At 42.4% G+C, this 24,921-nt stretch overlaps 15 non-coding genes across 15 annotated transcripts; 4 read left to right on the top strand and 11 right to left on the bottom strand.

Moving 5' to 3' along the window:
- Nucleotides 1–1,475: 1,475 nt before the first annotated feature.
- trnas-cga (transfer RNA serine (anticodon CGA)) lies at nucleotides 1,476–1,557 on the bottom strand. The gene has a single exon. It is a non-coding gene; the product is annotated as a tRNA-Ser (tRNA).
- Nucleotides 1,558–1,894: 337 nt separating this feature from the next.
- Nucleotides 1,895–1,977, bottom strand: trnal-uaa (transfer RNA leucine (anticodon UAA)). Its single transcript has one exon. It is a non-coding gene; the product is annotated as a tRNA-Leu (tRNA).
- A 1,271-nt stretch (nucleotides 1,978–3,248) lies between these two features.
- trnas-uga (transfer RNA serine (anticodon UGA)) lies at nucleotides 3,249–3,330 on the top strand. The gene has a single exon. It is a non-coding gene; the product is annotated as a tRNA-Ser (tRNA).
- Nucleotides 3,331–3,648: 318 nt separating this feature from the next.
- On the bottom strand, nucleotides 3,649–3,730 carry trnas-cga (transfer RNA serine (anticodon CGA)). Its single transcript has one exon. It is a non-coding gene; the product is annotated as a tRNA-Ser (tRNA).
- A 337-nt stretch (nucleotides 3,731–4,067) lies between these two features.
- Nucleotides 4,068–4,150, bottom strand: trnal-uaa (transfer RNA leucine (anticodon UAA)). Its single transcript has one exon. It is a non-coding gene; the product is annotated as a tRNA-Leu (tRNA).
- A 1,268-nt stretch (nucleotides 4,151–5,418) lies between these two features.
- On the top strand, nucleotides 5,419–5,500 carry trnas-uga (transfer RNA serine (anticodon UGA)). Its single transcript has one exon. It is a non-coding gene; the product is annotated as a tRNA-Ser (tRNA).
- Nucleotides 5,501–5,818: 318 nt separating this feature from the next.
- Nucleotides 5,819–5,900, bottom strand: trnas-cga (transfer RNA serine (anticodon CGA)). The gene has a single exon. It is a non-coding gene; the product is annotated as a tRNA-Ser (tRNA).
- Nucleotides 5,901–6,237: 337 nt separating this feature from the next.
- On the bottom strand, nucleotides 6,238–6,320 carry trnal-uaa (transfer RNA leucine (anticodon UAA)). The gene has a single exon. It is a non-coding gene; the product is annotated as a tRNA-Leu (tRNA).
- A 1,278-nt stretch (nucleotides 6,321–7,598) lies between these two features.
- Nucleotides 7,599–7,680, top strand: trnas-uga (transfer RNA serine (anticodon UGA)). The gene has a single exon. It is a non-coding gene; the product is annotated as a tRNA-Ser (tRNA).
- A 318-nt stretch (nucleotides 7,681–7,998) lies between these two features.
- On the bottom strand, nucleotides 7,999–8,080 carry trnas-cga (transfer RNA serine (anticodon CGA)). Its single transcript has one exon. It is a non-coding gene; the product is annotated as a tRNA-Ser (tRNA).
- Nucleotides 8,081–8,415: 335 nt separating this feature from the next.
- Nucleotides 8,416–8,498, bottom strand: trnal-uaa (transfer RNA leucine (anticodon UAA)). Its single transcript has one exon. It is a non-coding gene; the product is annotated as a tRNA-Leu (tRNA).
- Nucleotides 8,499–9,007: 509 nt separating this feature from the next.
- trnas-uga (transfer RNA serine (anticodon UGA)) lies at nucleotides 9,008–9,089 on the top strand. The gene has a single exon. It is a non-coding gene; the product is annotated as a tRNA-Ser (tRNA).
- Nucleotides 9,090–9,407: 318 nt separating this feature from the next.
- Nucleotides 9,408–9,489, bottom strand: trnas-cga (transfer RNA serine (anticodon CGA)). The gene has a single exon. It is a non-coding gene; the product is annotated as a tRNA-Ser (tRNA).
- A 337-nt stretch (nucleotides 9,490–9,826) lies between these two features.
- trnal-uaa (transfer RNA leucine (anticodon UAA)) lies at nucleotides 9,827–9,909 on the bottom strand. The gene has a single exon. It is a non-coding gene; the product is annotated as a tRNA-Leu (tRNA).
- Nucleotides 9,910–15,538: 5,629 nt separating this feature from the next.
- Nucleotides 15,539–15,621, bottom strand: trnal-uaa (transfer RNA leucine (anticodon UAA)). Its single transcript has one exon. It is a non-coding gene; the product is annotated as a tRNA-Leu (tRNA).
- Between the last annotated feature and the right edge of the window lie 9,300 nt (nucleotides 15,622–24,921).

Consider the following 24,921-nt stretch of genomic DNA (forward strand, 5'->3'; position numbering starts at 1 on the left):
TCTGAAGTTGAAAAACTGAATTGCAAATCTCCAAAATAGGCTTTCACTAAATTTGTTATTGTCATCGGTACACTGAAAAAATCAAATGCTGCCCAAAGTAGTTCATGTGGCACTGAACCATATGCATTAGCCAAATCCAGGAATGTCACATGGAGCTCCTTCCTCTCCTTTTTAGCTGATTGAATTTGTTGCCAGATCACATTGATGTGTTCTAAGCAACCTGGGAAACCTGGAATGCCCGCTTTTTGTATTGAAGTGTCAATGAAGCAGTTCTTTAATAGGTAAGCTGACAATCTCTGAGCAATAATGCTGAAGAAAATCTTGCCTTCTACGTTTAATAGGGAAATGGGACGAAACTGACTGATGCTTGTAGACTCTTTTTCTTTAGGTATAAAGACTCCACCTGCTCGGCGCCATGCTCTTGGTACAACCTGTTTTTCCCATGCCACTTTCATCAATTTCCACAGAATTCGTAGAACTCCTGAAGCACTCTTGTACACTCTGTACGGAACTCCATTAGGCCCTGGAGATGATGAAGCCCTTGCTTTTTTCACAGCTTGCTCTATTTCTTTCCACTTAGGTGCACAGTCCTCCATTTGGTATTCTGGTGGATTGATAGGTGGGATGTCTGACGGAATTGACATAGGCTCCTGCCTTTTTGAATCTGTATGTGTTTCCTCCAAATATCTCTCCAGCTCAACCTTAGATGCTTTTAGTGTGCCATTCTTCTCACTGGTGAATAACTTCTTTACAAATTTGAATGGGTCTTTATAAAAGTTAGCTCTCGCACGCTCCTTCTTTTTGTAGCGTTTCCGTAGGCGCTCAGCTCTGCGCAATGTTGCAAGCTTATCTTTTATGACCCTTTGTAAGAGATTGAGTCCCTCCTTCTGACTTTGTTCTGCTCTTCTCCATTGGTTCCTCAGCTGTCTCCTTTCTCTAACTAAGCGTTCAATCTCCTGCTGCCGTCTAGACTTTCCAGGAATAGTTTGTACTTTTTCCTTCCTTTTTTCAACTCCAAACCTCTCACTTCCATATGCGTAGATGATGTCCCCAAATTAATCCAGCTTCTTTTCAACTGTTCCACTTAATCTTTCCAATGCAACGCAGAGATCTGTGTTTACTGTGTCCCATGCAGTTTTCTCACAAGCTCTTGGCCATTTAACTCCAGGCTTGTGCCCGTTGAGGTTCTTATAGGTCTGTTAAGCTTAAAGGTCTATATTACTTGCCGTACTGTAAATTTCTTCAAAACTAGTATGTGTATAACTGTTTTCAATATCGCATGCATGGAAGGGTTAATATGACTTTATTACCCAACTATGTCATTGATGAGTGAGCAGAATTAATTTGGGAGTCACTTTAATGTATTAATACACTAAATCTCTGTTTGATGACTATACAATCAACATATTGTATAGGCTTAATTGTATAAATAAATGTGCGGTCATAATTCCAGTCACCAGAGCACGAAAACACAACGTAGTCGGCAGGATTTGAACCTGCGCGGGGAGACCCCAATGGATTTCGAGTCCATCGCCTTAACCACTCGGCCACGACAACACATGGTTCGGGTGCTGAGGTTTAACATTAAACCAGTTCCAAAGAACCGGGAGCTGGTCGTGGTAATCATGTGGAAGGCAAAGTGGGCTACAATGAACACACCTGCCTCTGTTTAAACTGTGTCAGATGTTTATTTTAACTGCACTAGGACAGATTCCTTTGACACGTTATGAATGTTAATAAGCCTAATTAGAAGTTACAGTGGTTTGATTTCATATTCACCAATCCAAACTACAGAAGCAATAGCGTGTTGAATGTGCTCACTACAGTATATTAGGAGGACATCTTCCAAACATCCTTGATGCTCTATACGATTTTTATCAATAAAAAATGTATCTACCAGAAGTGGGGCTCGAACCCACGCGGCCATAAGCCCATTGGATCTTAAGTCCAACGCCTTAACCACTCGGCCATCCTGGTTCTGGTCACTAACGAAAATAACTTGTTTCAGGTTCCCTGTCTTCAATGAAGGCGTTTCCATGCGTGCTTGCTTGCTTGCTTGCTTGCTTGCTTTTTTTCTTTCTTTCTTTCTTTCCTTCTTTCTTTCTTTCTTTCTTTCTTTCTTTCTTTCTAATACAGTTTTAGGGCAGTATATATACGTACATGTTGTTTTGTAAATAACACAAGTTTGCAAAACGATTTCCTATTCTCTTTGCCTGTTCTGAGTCAAAGAAAACGGTAATTTCATGTCCGTCAGTTCTTTATTTTGTCGAAGGAACGAATTCTGGCAGAAACATCTCACGGGGAACTCCTGTAATCGGTACATTAATCAGCTCAGGAAGCTGCTCTGTAGCACAATCAGGGAACGCGTTCGGCTATTGCCCGAAAGGTTGGTGGTTCAAGCCTACTCAGGGACCATGCTTTCTGGATTTCATAAGAAAACTGCAATGTAATGAACAAAACTATTTCCTCACTTTATTATTATTTATTAGCAGATGCCCTTATCCAGGGTGACTTACAATTGTTACTTTATCCATTCTAACAAAAGAGAAACCAAAACTTGTGTTATTTATTTCAAATTAAAGAAAAAAAATTTAAAAAAACACAATTCTTCCTGTCTCAACAATTGACCACTGAAAGGTTTGTTCAATATTCTTCCAAATTCGTTTCTTAACAAATTACATTGCGCTAATTATTTGTTTATTTAGCAGACACCTTTACCCAAGGCGACTTACAGAGAGACTAGGGTGTGTGAACTATGTATCAGCTGCAGAGTCACTTACAATTACGTCTCACCCGAAAGACGGAGCACAAGGAGGTTAAGTGACTTGCTCAGAGTCACACAATGAGCCAGTGACTGAGGTGGGATTTAAACCAGGGACCTCCTGGTTACAAGACCATTTCTTTAACCACTGGACCACATAGCCTTAAAGTGACCGATAGCTTTGTTCACATATTAAAATGCTGTTTTCAGGATTCCCGCATATTCTGAAATGCACAACATAATATGGCAATGAAATGAAAGGGAAATAACTGCTTTCATTCCTCTGGTCTTGTATTGTCACGCTGTCTGCTATCTATATGAAAGTGTCCTAGTCACCTAAAGGATAAGGCACTGGCCTCCTAAACCAGGGATTGTGATTTCGAGTCAATGTTTTATTAAAAACGAACATTATTTCTATTTGTTATTTGGCTGTGATGTGTTTATAGATCTTGATATCTGCTATTGCCACTCTTTTGCTGAGCACAAAGTAGTCGTGGCCGAGTGGTTAGGGCGATGGACTTGAAATCCATTGGGGTCTCCCCGCGCAGGTTCAAATCCTGCCGACTACGTACACGTTTTGTATGTCCTTATTGTTATTTCTTATAGGTCTGTTAAGCTTAAAGGTCTATATTACTTGCCGTACTGTAAATTTCTTCAAAACTAGTATGTGTATAACTGTTTTCAATATCGCATGCATGGAAGGGTTAATATGACTTTATTACCCAACTATGTCATTGATGAGTGAGCAGAATTAATTTGGGAGTCACTTTAATGTATTAATACACTCAATCTCTGTTTGATGGCTATACAATCAACATATTGTATAGGCTTAATTGTATAAATAAATGTGCGGTCATAATTCCAGTCACCAGAGCACGAAAACACAACGTAGTCGGCAGGATTTGAACCTGCGCGGGGAGACCCCAATGGATTTCGAGTCCATCGCCTTAACCACTCGGCCACGACTACACATGGTTCGGTTTCTGAGGTTTAACATTAAACCAGTTCCAAAGAACCGGGAGCTGGTCGCGGTAATCATGTGGAAGGCAAAGTGGGCTACAATGAACACACCTGCCTCTGTTTAAACTGTGTCAGATGTTTATTTTAACTGCACTAGGACAGATTCCTTTGACACGTTATGAATGTTAATAAGCCTAATTAGAAGTTACAGTGGTTTGATTTCATATTCACCAATCCAAACTACAGAAGCAATAGCGTGTTGAATGTGCTCACTACAGTATATTAGGAGGACATCTTCCAAACATCCTTGATGCTCTATACGATTTTTATCAATAAAAACTGTATCTACCAGAAGTGGGGCTCGAACCCACGCGGACATACGTCCATTGGATCTTAAGTCCAACGCCTTAACCACTCGGCCATCCTGGTTCTGGTCACTAACGAAAATAACTTGTTTCAGGTTCCCTGTCTTCAATGAAGGCGTTTCCATGCGTGCTTGCTTGCTTGCTTGCTTGCTTGCTTTTTTTCTTTCTTTCTTTCTTTCCTTCTTTCTTTCTTTCTTTCTTTCTTTCTTTCTTTCTAATACAGTTTTAGGGCAGTATATATACGTACATGTTGTTTTGTAAATAACACAAGTTTGCAAAACGATTTCCTATTCTCTTTGCCTGTTCTGAGTCAAAGAAAACGGTAATTTCATGTCCGTCAGTTCTTTATTTTGTCGAAGGAACGAATTCTGGCAGAAACATCTCACGGGGAACTCCTGTAATCGGTACATTAATCAGCTCAGGAAGCTGCTCTGTAGCACAATCAGGGAACGCGTTCGGCTATTGCCCGAAAGGTTGGTGGTTCAAGCCTACTCAGGGACCATGCTTTCTGGATTTCATAAGAAAACTGCAATGTAATGAACAAAACTATTTCCTCACTTTATTATTATTTATTAGCAGATGCCCTTATCCAGGGTGACTTACAATTGTTACTTTATCCATTCTAACAAAAGAGAAACCAAAACTTGTGTTATTTATTTCAAATTAAAGAAAAAAAATTTAAAAAAACACAATTCTTCCTGTCTCAACAATTGACCACTGAAAGGTTTGTTCAATATTCTTCCAAATTCGTTTCTTAACAAATTACATTGCGCTAATTATTTGTTTATTTAGCAGACACCTTTACCCAAGGCGACTTACAGAGAGACTAGGGTGTGTGAACTATGTATCAGCTGCAGAGTCACTTACAATTACGTCTCACCCGAAAGACGGAGCACAAGGAGGTTAAGTGACTTGCTCAGAGTCACACAATGAGCCAGTGACTGAGGTGGGATTTAAACCAGGGACCTCCTGGTTACAGACCATTTCTTTAACCACTGGACCACATAGCCTTAAAGTGACCGATAGCTTTGTTCACATATTAAAATGCTGTTTTCAGGATTCCCGCATATTCTGAAATGCACAACATAATATGGCAATGAAATGAAAGGGAAATAACTGCTTTCATTCCTCTGGTCTTGTATTGTCACGCTGTCTGCTATCTATATGAGTGTCCTAGTCACCTAAAGGATAAGGCACTGGCCTCCTAAACCAGGGATTGTGATTTCGAGTCAATGTTTTATTAAAAACGAACATTATTTCTTTTTGTTATTTGGCTGTGATGTGTTTATAGATCTTGATATCTGCTATTGCCACTCTTTTGCTGAGCACAAAGTAGTCGTGGCCGAGTGGTTAGGGCGATGGACTTGAAATCCATTGGGGTCTCCCCGCGCAGGTTCAAATCCTGCCGACTACGTACACGTTTTGTATGTCCTTATTGTTATTTCTTATAGGTCTGTTAAGCTTAAAGGTCTATATTACTTGCCGTACTGTAAATTTCTTCAAAACTAGTATGTGTATAACTGTTTTCAATATCGCATGCATGGAAGGGTTAATATGACTTTATTACCCAACTATGTCATTGATGAGTGAGCAGAATTAATTTGGGAGTCACTTTAATGTATTAATACACTCAATCTCTGTTTGATGGCTATACAATCAACATATTGTATAGGCTTAATTGTATAAATAAATGTGCGGTCATAATTCCAGTCACCAGAGCACGAAAACACAACGTAGTCGGCAGGATTTGAACCTGCGCGGGGAGACCCCAATGGATTTCGAGTCCATCGCCTTAACCACTCGGCCACGACTACACATGGTTCGGTTTCTGAGGTTTAACATTAAACCAGTTCCAAAGAACCGGGAGCTGGTCGCGGTAATCATGTGGAAGGCAAAGTGGGCTACAATGAACACACCTGCCTCTGTTTAAACTGTGTCAGATGTTTATTTTAACTGCACTAGGACAGATTCCTTTGACACGTTATGAATGTTAATAAGCCTAATTAGAAGTTACAGTGGTTTGATTTCATATTCACCAATCCAAACTACAGAAGCAATAGCGTGTTGAATGTGCTCACTACAGTATATTAGGAGGACATCTTCCAAACATCCTTGATGCTCTATACGATTTTTATCAATAAAAAGTGTATCTACCAGAAGTGGGGCTCGAACCCACGCGGACATACGTCCATTGGATCTTAAGTCCAACGCCTTAACCACTCGGCCATCCTGGTTCTGGTCACTAACGAAAATAACTTGTTTCAGGTTCCCTGTCTTCAATGAAGGCGTTTCCATGCGTGCTTGCTTGCTTGCTTGCTTGCTTGCTTTTTTTCTTTCTTTCTTTCTTTCCTTCTTTCTTTCTTTCTTTCTTTCTTTCTTTCTAATACAGTTTTAGTGCAGTATATATACGTACATGTTGTTTTGTAAATAACACAAGTTTGCAAAACGATTTCCTATTCTCTTTGCCTGTTCTGAGTCAAAGAAAACGGTAATTTCATGTCCGTCAGTTCTTTATTTCGTCGAAGGAACGAATTCTGGCAGAAACATCTCACGGGGAACTCCTGTAATCGGTACATTAATCAGCTCAGGAAGCTGCTCTGTAGCACAATCAGGGAACGCGTTCGGCTATTGCCCGAAAGGTTGGTGGTTCAAGCCTACTCAGGGACCATGCTTTCTGGATTTCATAAGAAAACTGCAATGTAATGAACAAAACTATTTCCTCACTTTGTTATTATTATTATTATTTATTAGCAGATGCCCTTATCCAGGGTGACTAACAATTGTTACTTTATCCATTCTAACAAAAGAGAAACCAAAACTTGTGTTATTTATTTCAAATTAAAGAAGAAAATATTAAAAAAACACAATTCTTCCTGTCTCAACAATTGACCACTGAAAGGTTTGTTCAATATTCTTCCAAATTCGTTTCTTAACAAATTACATTGCGCTAATTATTTGTTTATTTAGCAGACACCTTTACCCAAGGCGACTTACAGAGAGACTAGGGTGTGTGAACTATGTATCAGCTGCAGAGTCACTTACAATTACGTCTCACCCGAAAGACGGAGCACAATGAGGTTAAGTGACTTGCTCAGAGTCACACAATGAGCCAGTGACTGAGGTGGGATTTAAACCAGGGACCTCCCCTGGTTACAAGACCATTTCTTTAACCACTGGACCACATAGCCTTAAAGTGACCGATAGCTTTGTTCACATATTAAAATGCTGTTTTCAGGATTCCCGCATATTCTGAAATGCACAACATAATATGGCAATGAAATGAAAGGGAAATAACTGCTTTCATTCCTCTGGTCTTGTATTGTCACGCTGTCTGCTATCTATATGAAAGTGTCCTAGTCACCTAAAGGATAAGGCACTGGCCTCCTAAACCAGGGATTGTGATTTCGAGTCAATGTTTTATTAAAAACGAACATTATTTCTATTTGTTATTTGGCTGTGATGTGTTTATAGATCTTGATATCTGCTATTGCCACGCTTTTGCAAGGCACAAAGTAGTCGTGGCCGAGTGGTTAAGGCGATGGACTTGAAATCCATTGGGGTCTCCCCGCGCAGGTTCAAATCCTGCCGACTACGTACACGTTTTGTACGTCCTCATTGTTATTTCTTATAGGTCTGTTAAGCTTAAAGGTCTATATTACTTGCCGTACTGTAAATTTCTTCAAAACTAGTATGTGTATAACTGTTTTCAATATCGCATGCATGGAAGGGTTAATATGACTTTATTACCCAACTATGTCATTGATGAGTGAGCAGAATTAATTTGGGAGTCACTTTAATGTATTAATACACTCAATCTCTGTTTGATGACTATACAATCAACATATTGTATAGGCTTAATTGTATAAATAAATGTGCGGTCATAATTCCAGTCACCAGAGCACGAAAACACAACGTAGTCGGCAGGATTTGAACCTGCGCGGGGAGACCCCAATGGATTTCGAGTCCATCGCCTTAACCACTCGGCCACGACTACACATGCTTATGTCTCTGAGGTTTAACATTAAACCAGTTCCAAAGAACCGGGAGCTGGTCGTGGTAATCGTGGAAGGCAAAGTGTGCTACAATGAACACACCTGCCTCTGTTTAAACTGTGTCCGATGTTTATTTTAACTGCACTAGGACAGATTCCTTTGACACGTTATGAATGTTAATAAGCCTAATTAGAAGTTACAGTGGTTTGATTTCATATTCACCAATCCAAACTACAGAAGCAATAGCGTGTTGAATGTGCTCACTACAGTATATTAGGAGGATATCTTCCAAACATCCTTGATGCTCTATACGATTTTTATCAATAAAAAGTGTATCTACCAGAAGTGGGGCTCGAACCCACGCGGACATACGTCCATTGGATCTTAAGTCCAACGCCTTAACCACTCGGCCATCCTGGTTCTAGTCTCTAACAAAAATAACTTGTTTCAGGTTCCCTGTCTTCAATGAAGGCGTTTCCATGCGTGCTGCTTGCTTGCTTTCATTCTTTCTTTCAAGGAGGGCTACAATGAACACACGTGCCTCTGTTTAAACCTGAGACCTCCTGGTTACAAGCCCATTTCTTTAACCACTGGACCACATAGCCTTAAAGTGACCGATAGCTTTGTTCACATATTAAAATGCTCTTTTCAGGATTCCCGCATATTCTGAAATGCACAACATAATATGGCAATGAAATGAAAGGGAAATAACTGCTTTCATTCCTCTGGTCTTGTATTGTCACGCTGTCTGCTATCTATATGAAAGTGTCCTAGTCACCTAAAGGATAAGGCACTGGCCTCCTAAACCAGGGATTGTGATTTCGAGTCAATGTTTTATTAAAAACGAACATTATTTCTATTTGTTATTTGGCTGTGATGTGTTTATAGATCTTGATATCTGCTATTGCCACGCTTTTGCTGAGCACAAAGTAGTCGTGGCCGAGTGGTTAAGGCGATGGACTTGAAATCCATTGGGGTCTCCCCGCGCAGGTTCAAATCCTGCCGACTACGTACACGTTTTGTACGTCCTCATTGTTATTTCTTATAGGTCTGTTAAGCTTAAAGGTCTATATTACTTGCCGTACTGTAAATTTCTTCAAAACTAGTATGTGTATAACTGTTTTCAATATCGCATGCATGGAAGGGTTAATATGACTTTATTACCCAACTATGTCATTGATGAGTGAGCAGAATTAATTTGGGAGTCACTTTAATGTATTAATACACTCAATCTCTGTTTAGTGACTATACAATCAACATATTGTATAGGCTTAATTGTATAAATAAATGTGCGGTCATAATTCCAGTCACCAGAGCACGAAAACACAACGTAGTCGGCAGGATTTGAACCTGCGCGGGGAGACCCCAATGGATTTCGAGTCCATCGCCTTAACCACTCGGCCACGACTACACATGGTTCGGTTTCTGAGGTTTAACATTAAACCAGTTCCAAAGAACCGGGAGCTGGTCGTGGTAATCATGTGGAAGGCAAAGTGTGCTACAATGAACACACCTGCCTCTGTTTAAACTGTGTCAGATGTTTATTTTAACTGCACTAGGACAGATTCCTTTGACACGTTATGAATGTTAATAAGCCTAATTAGAAGTTACAGTGGTTTGATTTCATATTCACCAATCCAAACTACAGAAGCAATAGCGTGTTGAATGTGCTCACTACAGTATATTAGGAGGATATCTTCCAAACATCCTTGATGCTCTATACGATTTTTATCAATAAAAAGTGTATCTACCAGAAGTGGGGCTCGAACCCACGCGGACATACGTCCATTGGATCTTAAGTCCAACGCCTTAACCACTCGGCCATTCTGGTTGTAGTCACTACCATTAAAACGAATGCTGCTGATCCATACTGTACAGAGAGCAGTGCTCAGCATGCCACAAAAAACTTGTTTCAGCTGACCTGTCTTCAATGAAGGCGTTTCCATGAATCTTTTCTTTTTTTTTCTTTCTTTCTTTCTTTCTTTCTTTCTTTCTTTCTTTCTAATACAGTTTTACGGCAGTATATATACGTACATGTTGTTTTGTAAATAAAACAAGTTTGTAAAACGGTTTCCTATTCTCTTTGCCTGTTCTCAGTCAAAGAAAGCTGTACTTTCATGTCCGTCAGTTCTTTATTTCGTGTCGAAGGAACGAATTCTGGCAGAAACATCTCAGGGTGTAATCGGTACATTGAAAAGCTCAGGATGCTGCTCTGTAGCACAATCAAGCCCTTTTCTTTAACCACTGGATCACACAGCTCTGTCACTGTTAGTGATATATTTTTCGTGTGGCTCTATAAGAACTCAGTGTGTCTTAGCCAGAGAGGTTGAACTGCTGCTGCTGCTGCTACTACTACTACTACTAATAATAGTTTTTGCGATCAAGTAATATGGAAATGTGAGAAATATCATATCGCAAAGACACTGCTTGAAGGCAAGTGGTCTGTCTGTACAAGACACCACCTGTAATGAAACTTTATTGGGAGAATCATAGAATACAACTCTGTACCAACTAATAAGACCCTGTTTCAAAGCATGGGGTCAGTATTTTTTATATAAGCGAGAGGGTAAAACAATACACCAGCAAAGGGGTTCATTTTTAATGGCAACTTAAGTAAGGGAATCAAAGAAAGAATACAGCTGTGTACCAAACATTAAGACAACAGCTGTCACGTGTACTGTCTCTATGCAGCGTAACTTCAAAAGTAACATGACCTCAATATGGCAGCCATGTTAGGTCAGAGGTCAATGCCATGATCACCAACACTACAATACCTCACATGGGCTCCGAGGCTTTCGCACTGTGGGAGAGTCATTACAATACCTCACATGGGTTCAGAGGCTTTCGCACTGTGGGAGAGTCACTACAATACCTCACATGGGTTCAGAGGCTTTCACACTGTGGGAGAGTCACTACAATACCTCACATGGGCTCCGAGGCTTTCACACTGGGAGAGTCACTACAATACCTCACATGGGCTCCGAGGCTTTCACACTGGGAGAGTCACTACAATACCTCACATGGGCTCCGAGGTTTTCACACTGTGGGAGAGTCACTACAATACCTCATATGGGCTCCGAGGCTTTCACACTGTGGGAGAGTCACTACAATACCTCACATGGGCTCCGAGGCTTTCACACTGTGGGAGAGTCACTACAATACCTCACATGGGCTCCGAGACTTTCACACTGTGGGAGAGTCACTACAATACCTCACATGGGTTCAGAGGCTTTCACACTGTGGGAGAGTCACTACAATACCTCAAATGGGTTCAGAGGCTTTCACACTGTGGGAGAGTCACTACAATATCTCACATGGGCTCCGAGGCTTTCACACTGTGGGAGAGTCACTACAATACCTCACATGGGTTCAGAGGCTTTCACACTGTGGGAGAGTCACTACAATACCTCACATGGGCTCCGAGGCTTTCGCACTGTGGGAGAGTCACTACAATACCTCACATGGGATCCGAGGCTTTCACACTGGGAGAGTCACTACAATACCTCACATGGGTTCAGAGGCTTTCACACTGGGAGAGTCACTACAATACCTCACATGGGTTCAGAGGCTTTCACACTGTGGGAGAGTCACTACAATACCTCACATGGGCTCCGAGGCTTTCACACTGGGAGAGTCACTACAATACCTCACATGGGTTCAGAGGCTTTCACACTGTGGGAGAGTCACTACAATACCTCACATGTGTTCAGAGGCTTTCACACTGTGGGAGAGTCACTACAATACCTCACATGGGCTCCGACGCTTTCACACTGTGGGAGAGTCACTGCAATACCTCAAATGGGTTCAGAGGCTTTCACACTGTGGGAGAGTCATTACAATACCTCACATGGGCTCCGAGGCTTTCACACTGTGAGAGACTCAGATTTGCAACCAAACTGGCATGAAAGGGTTAATCTTTGTTAAATGACACCCACAGTCGAACCTGATCTAGAGAATCACAGAATACAGCTGTGTACTGACGAGGAAGCCAATAGCTTGAGGCAATGGCAACAGCTGTTTGCAAACTTATACAAACTGCCCTTAAGAGGATAATAAAAATAACGAATATGTATAAAATAGGAGAAGATAGATCTTCACCTTTATATAATATAGGAGCAGCTAGATCTCCATCTTTATATAATATAGAAGCAGCTAGATCTCCACCTTTATATAATATAGGAGCAGCTAGATCTCCACCTTTATATAATATAGGAGCAGCTAGATCACCTTTATATAATATAGGAGCAGCTAGATCTTCACCTTTATATAATATAGGAGCAGCCAGATCTTCACCTTTGTACCACTGGAAGCCCTCTTCTCACTGCAGACTCGTCCTCCCACTGGCCTGCTGGATTGACAGCCGCACAGAAGAGGCCTGCTGTTCAGTTGTAGTAGGTGACACCATCACTGTTAGACCACTGCCAGTTCTCTTAGTCATGATACAGCCTGATCCAGGCATTCTCTTGTGTAGAATATTTTGCAAGATTTAAGAGCTGCTCTGCTCTTTCCTGGCTGCGCACAGTGGCCAGGTCTGTGTGCTTCTCTCTACAGTAGCTCTGAGCTTCAGACCAGCTCATCTCAGTATTCTCATAGTAATATCTTCTGAACTAAAGTTTGAAGCAGGACAAAAAACTTAAATAAAATAAAATGAACACAATTAAATAAAAGGGCTTTTTTAAAACAATTCAATATTTCAAGTCATGATGGCAAGGATAGTACAGCAGGAAATCAAAGGCACACAGGGATTAGAATGAGGTTTTCTTGTCATCAGTTATATATATATATATATATATATATATATATATATATATATATATATATATATATATATATGATGCATTTTCACTACCACGTTATCAAGAGGAATGGTAGTTCCTTGCGCCAAGTTACAGCGAAGTGCCAGAACTGCCAGTGATGATATGATGGGACTATCTATACAGCACAGATAGTTTATGGGTTTTCAGGGTAGGTTTTGGCACAGCAAAAGTAAATCAGCCAAAAGCACCATTCCACATTTAATTTGTAGTTCCCAACACTCATACGTGAAATGTAGAAAAAAAAGTAAGTACCTGTTTGTTTGTGACAGAGATCGAATGATTCTTGATGTTCGATCTCCCTCTTGACCTGCCAGAGCGCTGTGTAAAGGGAACAGAATACCCTGGACTAAATGGCATGACAGTGTATTCCCAGGGTTAGGTGGAAGTTGGCAATCTAGACAGGAGGCAGAGCTACGGTACACGAAACCAATGACCTGGACGGGAAACTGCATGGCATCCGTGGATTGGAAGAGCAGATGTGCTCGTTGACCAAGGGGTCATGGGTGACATTATAAAAAAGGGGATGTAGTGATGTGATCTGTTCCTTTGTGAATGTTAAATGACCAAAAGGAGAACCTGTGCTGTGAAACGTGAGTGTTTTGTTTGATTTTTGGGTAACACTTTATATTAAAGTGCTGCTTATTAATGTTTTGTACATATATACTAGATACTTAACTATGTTATAGATTGTTAATAAAGCATTGTAGATGGTTTATAACCATGCAATAGCCATAGACGGAATTACGTTTAAACATCCCAAAGTAAAATAGGTGGCTAAAAACTGTCCCCTTTATAAAAATGTAATTATGTCTATGGCTATTGCATGGTTGTAAACAATCTACAGTGTTTTATTAACACTCTATAACATAGTTATTAAGCATCTATTATATTAGAGTCAGTTTCAGGTAAATCACTCAGGATAGATGCTTTAATCAAACACTGTGGTAACCTTTTTCTAAGTGTTTTTAAAACACAGCAATGATCCTGTGTTTTGTGTTATGAAAGCATTTGATTTGTTTGATGGGGGAGCTAGGAGATTTGCATTTTCCATTTGCTTAGCAGGGTTAGCAGCAGGGCTATGCAAAGTAGTGCAGTTCCCCTGCTTTCAAACTAAAGCCTTTTTGTGTTTCTACACATTCATTCTGTGCAACATTTGAGCATTTTAGTGTCTTTCTATACAGAATGTGTATTTATGAGAGAATTACAAATATGTATTGCTCTATGTATGTAAAATCTACAGTATAGCAATAATTATACATTTTAAAATAATATATTCCAGAATAATTCTCATATATATATATATATAATTTATTTTTTAGCAGACACCCTTATCCAGGTCGACTTACAATTGTTACAAGATATCACATTATTTTTACATACAATTGCCCATTTATACAGTTGGGTTTTTACTGGAGCAATCTAGGTAAAGTACCTTGCTCAAGGGTACAGCAGCAGTGTCCCCACTGGGGATTGAACCCACAACCCTCTGGTCCAGAGTCCAGAGCCCTAACCACTACTCCACACTGCTGCAAACATATATTTATATATTTGCATTTGTGAATATCAAGAAATAGATATAGACAAATACATCCACATAAAGTCTTACCTTATCATTCAAAGCAGCACCAAGGTTCTCCTCTCCAGCTGGCAACACACTGACAATATGACAACTCAGCTTTCAAATGATATCCTGAGTGTGATGGGAGGAGCCAAAGACAACACCCCAATGACATCACACTTTACAAAGTGACTCTCACTCCCATATAATATATGGCAGATTAGAGGGAGGAGAGGTAGTGTGGGATATTTATGTATTTATTTATTTATCTTGATATTTATTTATTTATCACTATCATATAAATACTGACATTTAATACTGTATGAAACGAAAATAAATATTCAACAGTTCTTGTTCAATTTGTATATTAGTGAAGATTTTTGTACATAAAGGTTATCATGCTTTCATATATTTTTACATTCAAATTAAAAAAATATATATTGTAACGACCTGGACAATTGCTTTGTTGCAGGACTTGTTGTCTGTTCTGTGAAAGGTCTCTATTACTTGCTGTACTGTAAATTTAATCAAAACTAGTATGTGTATAGCTATTTTCAATATCACATGCATGGAAGGGATCATCTGACTTTATTACCCAACTATGTTATTGATGAATGACCATAATTCATTTGGGAGTCACTTTAATGTATTGTGCAGTATAAAATGAAACATAAAAATGAATTTTAATACACTCAATCTCTGTTTGATGGCTATAAAATCAATATATTGTATAGAATAAATTGTATACACATGGATCGCATCCCGAGGTTTAACATTAAACCAGTTCCAAAGAACCGGGAGCTGGTCGTGGTAATCATGTGGAAGGCAAAGTGGGCTACAATGAACACACCTGCCTCTGTTTAAACTGTGTCAGATGTTTATTTTAACTGCACTAGTACAGATTCCTTTGACACGTTATGAATGTTAAAAAGCCTAATTAGAAGTTACAGTGGTTTGATTTCATATTCACCAATCCAAACTACAGAAGCAATGGCGTGTTGAATGTGCTCACTATAGTATATTAGGAGGACATCTTCCAAACATCATTGACACTCTATACGATTTTTATCAATAAAAAGTATATCTACCAGAAGTGGGGCTCGAACCCACGCGGCCATACGCCCATTGGATCTTAAGTCCAACGCCTTAACCACTCGGCCATTCTGGTTGTAGTCACTACCATTAAAACGAATGCTGCTGATCCATACTGTACAGAGAGCAGTGCTCAGCATGCCACAAAAAACTTGTTTCAGCTGACCTGTCTTCAATGAAGGCGTTTCCATGAATCTTTTCTTTTTTTTTCTTTCTTTCTTTCTTTCTTTCTTTCTTTCTAATACAGTTTTACGGCAGTATATATACGTACATGTTGTTTTGTAAATAAAACAAGTTTGTAAAACGGTTTCCTATTCTCTTTGCCTGTTCTCAGTCAAAGAAAGCTGTACTTTCATGTCCGTCAGTTCTTTATTTCGTGTCGAAGTAACGAATTCTGGCAGAAACATCTCAGTGTGTAATCGGTACATTGAAAAGCTCAGGATGCTGCTCTGTAGCACAATCAAGCCCTTTTCTTTAACCACTGGATCACACAGCTCTGTCACTGTTAGTGATATATTTTTCGTGTGGCTCTATAAGAACTCAGTGTGTCTTAGCCAGAGAGGTTGAACTGCTGCTGCTGCTGCTGCTACTACTACTACTAATAATAGTTTTTGTGATCAAGTAATATGGAAATGTGAGAAATATCACATCGCAAAGACACTGCTTGAAGGCAAGTGGTCTGTCTGTACAAGACACCACCTGTAATGAAACTTTATTGGGAGAATCATAGAATACAACTCTGTACCAACTAATAAGACCCTGTTTCAAAGCATGGGGTCAGTATTTTTGATATAGCGAGAGGGTAAAACAATGCACCAGTAAAAGGGGTTCATTTTTAATGGCAACTTAAGTAAGGGAATCAAAGAAAGAATACAGCTGTGTACCAAACATTAAGACAACAGCTGTCACGTGTACTGTCTCTATGCAGCGTAACTTCAAAAGTAACATGAGCTCAATATGGCAGCCATGTTAGGTCAGAGGTCAATGCCATGATCACCAACACTACAATACCTCACATGGGCTCCGAGGCTTTCGCACTGTGGGAGAGTGTGGCAAAGCGCCCCGCCCCTGTGTGCATTTGTGTTATGTGTATGTATGTTGCGTGTGTAAATGTTGGTGTATAGTCATTGGTACACGGGATATAAACGGGTCTGTGTTTCACGTGTATTTAAAAAGTGTATATTTGTATTTAGGCACGGGATTGCACATCACGCACGTGCATTTAAAATATAATATGTGAACACGGGGTTTCACGTAATGAATTCACGTGCTGGGATTCAAGTGAGTAATTAATTAGTAATTGAATCCCAGCACAACAGTATAAATAGATGCACGTTTAGTCACTCGTGGTTGGGTGTTCGGAAGAGGAGAACGGGTGAGAGAGAGAGAGGAGTAATTAAGATCGTAAAAGTAAAGATAAGTTTGTTTGTACTCACCGTGTCTGTCTGTCTGTCCGTGCACCGTTTGTTTAGTGTTAGTCGTTTTGTATGTCTGTTTATTTTGGCTACCAGTGCCGTGTCCTGTTTTGTGTACCGTTTAAAACCTTTTTATTTGTTAATAAACGCTGAGTGCAGCCATTGCACTCAGCTCATCATCACAACCACTGTCTGTGTGTTTGAATTCCTGTCTGGTCTGACGCAACCCACTCTGGCCGTCTTTGTGACACGTGGTGTCATCGTGGGATAGCCGCGCCTCCAAGCGTCAGACCAGGAGGGGTCTGGATTTAAAAAAAAAAAAAAAAAAAAAAAAAGAAAAAAAAGGATTACAAATATTGTTTTGGGGGAAAAAAAAAAAAAAGGTCAATGGCAGAAGACGGCATCAAACTGCAGGGCTGGTTCCTGGAGAATGCTGGGCTGGAGGCCCAGTCTCTGCCCATAGTCGTCCGGGTCCTGTGGATGATGGACAGTGAGAGATGGGAGGCATATCAGCAGGAACACACCCCAAACACCTTGGAGGAGGGTGTGGAGTTTGTCCTCAACTACCTGGAGGCAACCATAAATGGAACAGCAGCCCAGGTAGCAGGACCACCAGCAGAGGAGTACCTGCTGTCCCCATCTCCACCAGCAGAGGGTGAGTACCTGCTTCCCCATCTCCACCAGCAGAGGGTGAGTACCTGCTGTCCCCATCTCCACCAGCAGAGGGTGAATGCCTGCTGGTTTTGCCTCCACAGCCCAAATGGGAGGAGCCTGAGCATCCACAGCCCAAATGGGAGGAGCCCAAGCGGAAGGAGCCCGAATGTCCTACGCCTGAGTGGGAGGAGCCCGAATGTCCTACGCCTGAGTGGGGGGAGCCCGAACGTCCTACGCCTGAGTGGGGGGAGCCCGAACGTCCACAGCCTGAGTGGGGGGAGCCCGAACGTCCACAGCCCAACAGGGAGGAGTCGGGGCGTCCACAGCCCAACAGGGAGGAGTCGGGGCGTCCACAGCCCAACAGGGAGGAGTCGGGGCGTCAACAGCCCAACAGGGAGGAGTCGGGGCGTCCACAGCCCAACAGGGAGGAGTCGGGGCGTCCACAGCCCAAAAGGGAGGAGTCGGGGCGTCCACAGCCCAAAGGGAGGCAAGTCGGGGCTTCCACAGCCCTGGGACCCAAGCCACCAGCAGAGGGAAAATGCCTGCTGGTTCAGCCCCAAGAGCCAGAAGGGGAGGAGTTACAGGCTCAACCCCCTGAAAATTTTTGGGGGGGAGAAGGGCAGGATGCTGGTGTCCCCCAGCAGCCTCTCGCTATGCTGCTGAAGGCAGCACGGCGTGCACATGCCCAGCCGCCACAGCAGAGGGAGCCAGCACCGCCAGGAGCAGAGGAGCTGGAGCTGCCTCTACCTCCACCACCTCCAGGAGCAGAGGAGCAGGAGCTGCCTCTGCCTCCGCCACCACCACCGCAAGGAGCAGAGGAGCAGGAGCTGCCTCTGCCTCCACCACCTCCAGGAGCAGAGGAGCAGGAGCTGCCTCTGCCTCCGCCACCACCACCGCCAGGAGCAGAGGAGCTGGAGCTGCCTCTGCCTCCACCACCGCCAGGAGCAGAGGAGCTGGAGCTGCCTCTGCCTCCACCACCGCCAGGAGCAGAGGAGCTGGAGCTGCCTCTGCCTCCACCACCGCCCGGAGCAGAGGAGCAGGAGCTGCCTCTGCTGCCCGTACCTCCGCAGGGAGTACGGTGGCCGGAGCCCCAGAAAGGGGAGCTGCCGGCCACGAAGAAGGGGGAGGAGGTCTGGAGACCACTTTCCCCAGCAGCAGTTTCGCTGCAGGAGTTCTTGTGGCCGGAGCCCCACAGGAGGGAGCTGCCGGCTACGAAGAAGGGGGAGGTCGGGGGACCACCTACCCCCGCAGCTTTTTCGCTGCAGGACGGGACCAACAGGCTGTCAGCCGTGCCACTACCGGCAGGGGTGCTGACAGCATGGCCAGCCATGGGCCCACTGAAGCCTCCCTTCCCAGCCCGAGACTTTGTCCTGGACTGCTGGATTTTTAAGGGGGGAGGTGGCCATTGAGGCCATGTGTGCTGCGCACAAGGGGGGGTATATGTGGCAAAGCGCCCCGCCCCTGTGTGCATTTGTGTTATGTGTATGTATGTTGCGTGTGTAAATGTTGGTGTATAGTCATTGGTACACGGGATATAAACGGGTCTGTGTTTCACGTGTATTTAAAAAGTGTATATTTGTATTTAGGCACGGGATTGCACATCACGCACGTGCATTTAAAATATAATATGTGAACACGGGGTTTCACGTAATGAATTCACGTGCTGGGATTCAAGTGAGTAATTAATTAGTAATTGAATCCCAGCACAACAGTATAAATAGATGCACGTTTAGTCACTCGTGGTTGGGTGTTCGGAAGAGGAGAACGGATGAGAGAGAGAGAGGAGTAATTAAAATCGTAAAAGTAAAGATAAGTTTGTTTGTACTCACCGTGTCTGTCTGTCTGTCCGTGCACCGTTTGTTTAGTGTTAGTCGTTTTGTATGTCTGTTTATTTTGGCTACCAGTGCCGTGTCCTGTTTTGTGTACCGTTTAAAACCTTTTTATTTGTTAATAAACGCTGAGTGCAGCCATTGCACTCAGCTCATCATCACAACCACTGTCTGTGTGTTTGAATTCCTGTCTGGTCTGACGCAACCCACTCTGGCCGTCTTTGTGACAGAGAGTCATTACAATACCTCACATGGGTTCAGAGGCTTTCACACTGTGGGAGAGTCATTACAATACCTCACATGGGTTCAGAGGCTTTCACACTGTGGGAGAGTCATTACAATACCTCACATGGGTTCAGAGGCTTTCGCACTGTGGGAGAGTCACTACAATACCTCACATGGGCTGCGAGGCTTTCACACTGTGGGAGAGTCACTACAATACCTCACATGGGTTCAGAGGCTTTCACACTGTGGGAGAGTCATTACAATACCTCACATGGGTTCAGAGGCTTTCACACTGTGGGAGAGTCACTACAATACCTCACATGGGTTCAGAGGCTTTCACACTGTGGGAGAGTCACTACAATACCTCACATGGGTTCAGAGGCTTTCACACTGTGGGAGAGTCACTACAATACCTCACATGGGTTCAGAGGCTTTCACACTGTGGGATAGTCACTACAATACCACACATGGGCTCCGAGGCTTTCACACTGTGGGAGAGTCACTACAATACCTCACATGGGTTCAGAGGCTTTCACACTGTGGGAGAGTCTCTACAATACCTCACATGGGCTCCAAGGCTTTCACACTGTGGGAGAGTCATTACAATACCTCACATGGGCTCCAAGGCTTTCACACTCTGGGAGAGTCACTACAATACCTCACATGGGCTCCGAGGCTTTCACACTGTGGGAGAGTCACTACAATACCTCACATGGGCTCCGAGGCTTTCACACTGGGAGAGTCACTACAATACCTCACATGGGTTCAGAGGCTTTCACACTGTGGGAGAGTCATTACAATACCTCACATGGGTTCAGAGGCTTTCACACTGTGGGAGAGTCACTACAATACCTCACATGGGTTCAGAGGCTTTCACACTGTGGGAGAGTCACTACAATACCTCACATGGGTTCAGAGGCTTTCACACTGTGGGAGAGTCACTACAATACCTCACATGGGTTCAGAGGCTTTCACACTGTGGGATAGTCACTACAATACCACACATGGGCTCCGAGGCTTTCACACTGTGGGAGAGTCACTACAATACCTCACATGGGTTCAGAGGCTTTCACACTGTGGGAGAGTCTCTACAATACCTCACATGGGCTCCAAGGCTTTCACACTGTGGGAGAGTCATTACAATACCTCACATGGGCTCCAAGGCTTTCACACTCTGGGAGAGTCACTACAATACCTCACATGGGCTCCGAGGCTTTCACACTGTGGGAGAGTCACTACAATACCTCACATGGGCTCCGAGGCTTTCACACTGGGAGAGTCACTACAATACCTCACATGGGTTCAGAGGCTTTCACACTGTGGGAGAGTCATTACAATACCTCACATGGGCTCCGAGGCTTTCACACTGGGAGAGTCACTACAATACCTCACATGGGCTCCGAGGCTTTCACACTGTGGGAGAGTCACTACAATACCTCACATGGGTTCAGAGGCTTTCACACTGTGGGAGAGTCACTACAATACCTCACATGGGTTCAGAGGCTTTCACACTGTGGGAGAGTCACTACAATACCTCACATGGGCTCCGAGGCTTTCACACTGTGGGAGAGTCACTACAATACCTCACATGGGCTCCGAGGCTTTCACACTGTGGGAGAGTCACTACAATACCTCACATGGGCTCTGAGGCTTTCACACTGTGGGAGAGTCACTACAATACCTCACATGGGCTCCAAGGCTTTCACACTCTGGGAGAGTCACTACAATACCTCACATGGGCTCCGAGGCTTTCACACTGTGGGAGAGTCACTACAATACCTCACATGGGCTCCGAGGCTTTCACACTGTGGGAGAGTCACTACAATACCTCACATGGGTTCAGAGGCTTTCACACTGTGGGAGAGTCATTACAATACCTCACATGGGCTCCGAGGCTTTCACACTGGGAGAGTCACTACAATACCTCACATGGGCTCCGAGGCTTTCACACTGTGGGAGAGTCACTACAATACCTCACATGGGTTCAGAGGCTTTCACACTGTGGGAGAGTCACTACAATACCTCACATGGGTTCAGAGGCTTTCACACTGTGGGAGAGTCACTACAATACCTCACATGGGCTCCGAGGCTTTCACACTGTGGGAGAGTCACTACAATACCTCACATGGGCTCCGAGGCTTTCACACTGTGGGAGAGTCACTACAATACCTCACATGGGCTCTGAGGCTTTCACACTGTGGGAGAGTCACTACAATACCTCACATGGTTTCAGAGGCTTTCACACTGTGGGAGAGTCACTACAATACCTCACATGGGTTCAGAGGCTTTCACACTGTGGGAGAGTCACTACAATACCTCACATGGGCTCCGAGGCTTTCACACTGTGGGAGAGTCACTACAATACCTCACATGGGCTCTGAGGCTTTCACACTGTGGGAGAGTCACTACAATACCTCACATGGGCTCCGAGGCTTTCACACTGTGAGAGACTCAGCTTTGCAACCAAACTGGCATGAAAGGGTTAATCTTTGTTAAATGACACCCACAGTCGATCCTGATCTAGAGAATCACAGAATACAGCTGTGTACTGACGAGGAAGCCAATAGCTTGAGGCAATGGCAACAGCTGTTTGCAAACTTATACAAACTGCCCTTAAGAGATTAATAAAAATAACGAATATGTATAAAATAGGAGAAGATAGATCTCCACCTTTATATAATATAGGAGCAGCTAGATCTCCACCTTTATATAATATAGGAGCAGCTAGATATTCACCTTTATATAATATAGGAGCAGCCAGATCTTCACCTTTATATAATATAGGAGCAGCCAGATCTTCACCTTTGTACCACTGGAAGCCCTCTTGTCACTGCAGACTCGTCCTCCCACTGGCCTGCTGGATTGACAGCAGCACAGAAGAGGCCTGCTGTTCAGTTGTAGTAGGTGACACCATCACTGTTAGACCACTGCCAGTTCTCTTAGTCATGATACAGCCCGATCCAGGCATTCTTTTGTGTAGAATATTTTGCAAGATTTAAGAGCTGCTCTGCTCTTTCCTGGCTGCGCACAGTGGCCAGGTCTGTGTGCTTCTCTCTACAGTAGCTCTGAGCTTCAGACCAGCTCATCTCAGTATTCTCATAGTAATATCTTCTGAACTAAAGTTTGAAGCAGGACAAAAAACTTAATTAAAATAAAATGAACACAATTAAATAAAGGGCTTTTTAAAACAATTCAATATTTCAAGTCATGATGGCAAGGATAGTACAGCAGGAAATCAAAGGCACACAGGGATTAGAATGAGGTTTTCTTTTCTTGAGAGCTGTGTAAAGGGAACAGAATACCCTGGACTAAATGGCACGACAGTTTATTCCCAGGGTTAGGTGGAAGTTGGCCATCTAGACAGGAGGCAGAGCTACGGAACACAAAACCAATGACCTGGACGGGAAACGGCATGGCATCCGTGGATTGGAAGAGCAGATGTGCTCGTTGACCAAGGGGTCATGGGTGACATTATAAAAAAGGGGATGTAGTGATGTGATCTGTTCCTTTGTGAATGTTAAATGACCAAAAGGAGAACCTGTGCTGTGAAACGTGAGTGTTTTGTTTGTTTTTTGGGTAACACGTTATATTAAAGTGCTGCTTATTAATGTTTTGTACATATATACTAGATACTTAACTATGTTATAGATTGTTAATAAAGCATTGTAGATGGTTTATAACCATGCAATAGCCATAGACGGAATTACGTTTAAACATCCCAAAGTAAAATAGGTGGCTAAAAACTGTCCCCTTTATAAAAATGTAATTCCGTCTATGGCTATTGCATGGTTGTAAACAATCTACAATGTTTTATTAACACTCTATAACATAGTTATTAAGCATCTATTATATTAGAGTCAGTTTCAGGTAAATCACTCAGGATAGATGCTTTAATCAAACACTGTGGTAACCTTTTTATTAGTGTTTTTAAAACACATCAATGATCCTGTGATTTGTTTGAAGGGGGAGCTAGGAGATTTGCATTTTCCATTTGCTTAGAAGGGTTAGCAGCAGGGCTATGCAAAGTAGTGCAGTTCCCCTGCTTTCAAACTAAAGCCTTTTTGTGTTTCTACACATTCATTCTGTGCAACATTTGAGCATTTTAGTGTCTTTCTATACAGAATGTGTATTTATGTGAGAATTACAAATATGTATTGCTCTATGTATGTAAAATCTACAGTATAGCAATAATTATACATTTTATGACATTTTAAAATAATGTATTCCAGAATATTTCTCATACATATATATATAATTTATTTTTTAGCAGACGCCCTTATCCAGGGCGACTTACAATTGTTACAAGATATCACATTATTTTTACATACAATTGCCCATTTATACAGTTGGGTTTTTACTGGCGCAATCTAGGTAAAGTACCTTGCTCAAGGGTACAGCAGCAGTGTCCCCACTGGGGATTGAACCCACAACCCTCTGGTCAAGAGTCCAGAGCCCTAACCACTACTCCACACTGCTGCAAACATATATTTATATATTTGCATTTGTGAATATCAAGAAATAGATATAGACAAATACATCCACATAAAGTCTTACCTTATCATTCAAAGCAGCACCAAGGTTCTCCTCTCCAGCTGGCAACACACTGACAATATGACAACTCAGCTTTCAAATGATATCCTGAGTGTGATGGGAGGAGCCAAAGACAACACCCCAATGACATCACACTTTACAAAGTGACTCTCACTCCCATATAATATATGGCAGATTAGAGGGAGGAGAGGTAGTGTGGGATATTTATGTATTTATTTATTTATCTTGATATTTATTTATTTATCACTATCATATAAATACTGACATTTAATACTGTATGAAACGAAAATAAATATTCAACAGTTCTTGTTCAATTTGTATATTAGTGAAGATTTTTGTACATAAAGGTTATCATGCTTTCATATATTTTTACATTCAAATTAAAAATATATATATTGTAACGACCTGGACAATTGCTTTGTTGCAGGACTTGTTGTCTGTTCTGTGAAAGGTCTCTATTACTTGCTGTACTGTAAATTTCATCAAAACTAGTATGTCAGGACTGCCCAGTCCCTGACCACATTCCGGCGCCTCCTTAAGACTCACCTCTTCAAACAGCACCTGTAGAACTCCTCTGTTGTATCCTGGGACACTATCACCCTTCATTTAAATATGCTCTATTTTGCTCTTATCTGCCCCCTATTGTACTGCATTTAATCCTGTACCTCAGAATATTGTAATCTGCCAAGTGTTTAATCTGTA

This window comes from Acipenser ruthenus, chromosome 38, assembly GCF_902713425.1.
Source record: "Acipenser ruthenus chromosome 38, fAciRut3.2 maternal haplotype, whole genome shotgun sequence".
In the NCBI taxonomy this organism is placed as follows: domain Eukaryota; kingdom Metazoa; phylum Chordata; class Actinopteri; order Acipenseriformes; family Acipenseridae; genus Acipenser; species Acipenser ruthenus.